Source organism: Monodon monoceros, unplaced genomic scaffold, assembly GCF_005190385.1.
Source record: "Monodon monoceros isolate NGI ecotype Baffin Bay Population unplaced genomic scaffold, NGI_Narwhal_1 Super_Scaffold_16, whole genome shotgun sequence".
Taxonomy (NCBI): Eukaryota; Metazoa; Chordata; class Mammalia; order Artiodactyla; family Monodontidae; genus Monodon; species Monodon monoceros.
In genome coordinates this window covers 30287660-30293034 of record NW_021703772.1, presented here as the reverse complement: position 1 = coordinate 30293034, position 5375 = coordinate 30287660, and positions in this window count along the sequence as shown.

Here is a 5375-nt window from a genome sequence, read left to right as displayed (position 1 = left end):
AGTCAAGATATCTAAGGGTAACTGATGTGGTGTGTGTGTGTGTGTGTGTGTGTGTGTGTGTGTGTGTTTTAATTCACAAGCTTTTTGGTGACTGGATTGGGGTATACGTATACTGCATGGGTGCATGGTTATAAGCTCCATCTCTGGTTCCAGATGGCCTGAGTTCGAATCCTGTCACGCTGTATCATTTAGGGCTAATTATTGCCTCTCTGTATCCCACTTTCCTTATCTGTAAAACTAGGCAAAAAATAAACCCACCTCATTATTGTGAAAATTAAATTGATTTGCACCAGTAAAGTAGTCAGAACAGTGCCAGGTCATAGCAAATATTTAATAAATGTAAGCTAGTATGAAGAGTGCAATCTGGCCTGTAATACTCATCCAACTGTGGAAGGGTGTGTAGAGACAGAATCGATCAGCACCTCACTGCTACCTAGAGGGCGCTGAATAGTTTTTGTGACTGCTTTGCCCGTGAAAGCAGGTGCTTGTTTCTCCACACTGAATCACTGTCCTGTGGGGCTGGGCAGCAGGTGGCAGGCTCATGACAGCCTACAATGGTGTGTCACCACCATGGCGAGTCACAGATGGTGTCTGAGACGCGGTTCTGAAAACCAGCAAGAGGAGACGCATCAGGTTTCAGTTAAGAATCACAGAGCTCTTCTTTTCGTGTTTGTCAATGTTTTTCTGGCTTGTTCCCTTCGTGAACATTTATTTTTCTTTATCATGTCCCAATGGTAAGTGTTCACTCTCTGTTTTTGGACATACCACTTTTACTTTTTCGCCAGTTTCCGTCCCCACTAGCACTCTTCTGATCTGCATTCGCATCCCCTTGCTTGCACGAGAAACATAGTTGTTCACGAGTGTCAAACAGACGAAACGATTCACAGGGAAAGTTTATGTGTCCTCGGAGGCCTCCCACAAGGTAACTTCTGACCCCCATGCACTCCATTCACAGAGCTGTGAAATTTGTTCAGCTTGCTAACAAGTCGGACAGTATTTACAGAGGAGGGATGAGTCAAATGGGGACCATGAACAGATGAAGAAGAGCCAATTGTTATGCTTCAAGTACATTTCCCACACTGGAACGCATGCGTCAAAGCCTAGCGGTATATACTGCATGCAAGGCACCCACGTAGGATAAAACTTGGTTCATTTACTACCAAGCGCTTTGTTTCTCCATTGCATAATCACTAATGTGCCCCCAAAGAGACAGCTCCTTCCACTTTCCTGCCAATGCTCAGGGTCCATTCTGATCTGTGATAGGGACATACCTTGATGCCACTCTTGTCTGTTGACTTGTCTTCCATGTACCTCACTGGTGAGGTGTGTGTGTTACTAGCCAGATTCCAGAGCAAGCTGGAGACATAAAAAGGGTAACTGACCTGATGCCTTTGGGTGTGGAAGCGACTTCCAGCCCTGCCGTCCCATATTCTGCCTTCTCCCTTGTGAAAATCTCTGCTCTGAAACAGAACTCAGTGCAGCTTGAGAAGGGCCTGGAGAGGACGACCCTTGCCGCATTTCCCTCCAAGGCCTTGCTGTTAAATCTCCCGTAAGCTCTAGGAGCGGATTGTCAGCGATCCACTTAGCTGGGCCTAAACACCTCAGCTGCCTCTACTGGATGAGGGAAATTGCTTTCAGGGATAGATGCATCTCAACAAAGTTTGCTATCAAATGGATTTCTATAAAGAGAATTCCATTTTCTCCTGGTTTCCATTACAAAATTGGAACATTTGTCACACTGGGGGGAAAACCCTCTCAGGAGACTAAAATGAACTTTGGGGGTGAAAAAAATTATTGTAAAGCCACAGCAATGGCATGTCTCTCGTTGCAATGCACAGGGGCCTGCTGTGAACCACCTAATGGTTCACTTTTCCTTTGAATCATTGCCAGCATGTTGTAGAAGTGTTGGAACTCATGAACCACACACACACACACACACACACACACACACGTCAATCATTTTCCCTCCTCGCCCAAATCTATTAGAATTGTCCCCATGACTGAAGGTCCCATTTCCATGTTCTCGCACCTCTCAAAACTTGGACTGTTTGCTCAAATTAGTCTGAATGTGGCATTAGGCTGCAACATAAGATTTTATTCATTCATTCACTTATTTATACCCTGCTTCATTCCTATAAACAATTTGATGTGGCTTGCAGGGATAAAAATGATGAAATGGTATGTTTGCATTTCAGATTTACTTCTACTTGTTTACCCTAATTAAGTCAATTTTGACATTTTAATGTCACAAGTTATAGCATTAAATAATAAATATTAATCTATTTGAGTTGCAAGAGTTTGTGAGGTTATCTGGCCCTTCCTCCCTCCCAATATAGCTCCTACCATATCTTGTCCAGTGAAATGGGGAGATATTTCTACCTACACTCTGTAACAGATGACTAAGAAACTGCGCGATACTTTTCTCATGAAATGATCTATGAGAAGCCCTCATTTAGGACACGAAGCTTGGTGTGTTTCCTAGTGAGTGAAGAAAAGTTTGAGTCTATCTGGGAAGACTCTGTCACAAATAACCCAGATCATTTCCCACTGCCACTATCGGACGATGTAGCATTTTTTTCTCTCGACAGCAACACCTGAGGCACTTCTAACTCCTCCTTCAGGTTTTCTTTCTTTTAAGAAAGGTTCCTGGAAAAGCAACTCTTTGCTCTCTGAATCCCAGCTCCACCACCATCCCCTGACGCCTGACAAAAACTGCTTCTCTCGTTGTCACCCACTCTCTGATTCAGTAGAATTTCCTGGACTCTGGCCACAGAATCCCCCTGCCCCAAACTTCCCCTTTTCTGGGTCAATTCTCCCAGTTATTTAAAGACTTTGTAACTATGAATAAGGTCCTTCTCTTACCACCTCCTGATTTCCCTGCCCACTCTGTGGGCCAAGGACACCTCCTTCTGGCAAGGACACATCCTCCCTCAGAACTGTAGTAAAGCCCATCCTATCACATTGTTCCAGGATCACAGGAGCATCCTCAAAATGTACAGTGGATTTATATAATCCGAGTTCACTAGATTATGCTGTTGTCACCCCAAGATCTCCGTGACTTACAGCGCAAAGGTTTGTGTTCTGCTCACGGCATGCGCCAGCTCATATCACCTGTGGCTCAGCTCTGCTCCCTGTGTCCTCTTCATGCTGGGATGCAGGCTAACAGGCAGCCCTTCGCCGGCACGTGCCATTCTCGCTCATGGCAGAGGCAAAGGGCGGTGGCTGAACCTCACGATGGATCTCCAAGTGTCTGCTTGCAGGTGACATAGGTCACTTCCACTCTTGTTCCAATGGCCAAGGCACATTCATGGCTGAGTCTGATATCCAAGGGGCGGAGACATAACCACACCTTAGAGAAGGCACTGCACACCACAGAACAAAGAGGGATGTAACCCTTTCGCAGCAAACGAGGTGGATAATTGGGACCAATAATATAATGTCTCAGCTGGTGACGTTAAAGCTTGGGGAAGGCTCCCACAGGGGCGCTAACTTGTTTATTCCAACTATAAAGTATCATGGAGTTTCACTGTCTGGCTTTTGGAGGCATCAGCTCACGGCTATTTCTTCAGGCAGCATCACGTGTCCTCCACAGAATTTCTTGTCCCTTCTTTATGCCACACTCTTCACTCCCTCCCTCCTCACCACACACACACACACACACACACACACACACACACACACACACGCTCCCTCTCCTTCATTCCCAGGATCTAGTCCTTCCTAAAGCCTCCTCCTGTGCCTTGGAAATCTTTAGGGGTACAAGGCACAGATGCTCTTGCCTGGCCCCATTTCCTCTGTTGGATGAGGTAAGAAGAAAGCCTCAGGTCCTTCTGGTGAAGGAAGGAAGGACACAGTGTGGGCTGGACTCTAGGAGACAGCTTAGACAGCTTGCTGTCCTTCACACACTCCCTCTGAATGTCTTTGGTTATTGTCACTTTTTAAATAAATCAGATATCTCCTGCTGCAAGACTTTATCTTCTGCCAAAGGGTTTCCCTGAGTTTATAGATGAGACTCATATTCTCCCTACTAGCAAAGCTTTTGTACCTTCTTAGGCTAAAATGATACCTGTCTCCTTCACAACTTTGGTTACATAGAAATTACTTTTCTGTTAATTTATCCTTGAGAGATGTGCCCAGTAGTTGCACTTTTAAGATTTCTCAGTGTGTGTATGTGTTCCTTTTTTTTTTTTTTTTTGCTCTTTGTACATTTTTTTTCAGCAGTAAATGAGGTCCCTTCTGCCTCTTGGTCAAATGGGAGCCCAATGCAGGGAATCTTCCACATCCGTTGAACTGTCTCACCCCTCCACCACCATCACATTTTCTCCTCTCTACCAAGAGTGCCACTATTTCTTTATACTCTTCAGGATCTTTCTCCTGCCCAGAAGGTGCAGGTACAGATGAGTATCTTCAAAGTCCTGTGCCCACGGGTGCTTTTCACAGCATTGCACTGTTCCCTGTCATTCAACCAGGACCTCACATCACTGGTTAAGACCCCACATAGTTTAGGCAAATAAATAGCCTGGGATTGTTACCACCCTCTGACACTTCTAAATCATCTCCAAAACAATGCATGTGTGCACCAGGACTTTCCCTTTTCAGTCTGCCAAATTATATTTCTAACGTCACGTAAAGAACTCCAGCCTGAACACTGCTTACACCTCCCAGTCTCCCCTGGTGCAGAGCCCTCTATACCCGGAGTGGAAAGGGACCTTGAGACTGGCCCAGATCAAGACCCTAGGACTGCTCAGGTATGCAGTTGTCTCAGTTTCCATCCAGAAAGATCATGATCTTTGACCTTCATGATGTTTGCAGTCCTGCCCCTGTGTCTAATCCTGCTGCTTTGGGACAAAGAGCGCTAACCTATGAATTGCCAGGCTTTTTCTTTTAAAGGATGAACGACCATTTGAAATAATGTAAAGCCAACCACCTAGTGAAAGAACACACATGGAGAGAGGGCTGTTTATACAAATGTCCATTGGGCTCACGCTTTATAGACTCATGGAGGAGAAGGAAGGTGAATCTTCTAGGGAGACCGGTCTATTCCAATCCCCTTGTTTTATAGAGGAAGATACAGATACAGATGCACAGATAAAGCATTGAGTAAAACTTTGCTTGCAAGGCTGATGAATGACAGAAAGACTTCTCATCCCTTAAAGCAACACTTTCTGCTTTACCATGCCTCCTCCTTGGGCTAATTTTTTCCAGTAATTTTTTTCAGCAACAGGAAACCAACAAAAAGATATTTGAGATATTTCTATTTCTGAGACTGTTACGTGATAAATAATAAATAACTTGTTCCCATTTAGATAGGAGTCGGTTTATTTAACCTAGTTCCCAATGGAGCTAGTAGAAAAAAACATTCAGTGGTTCCCCTC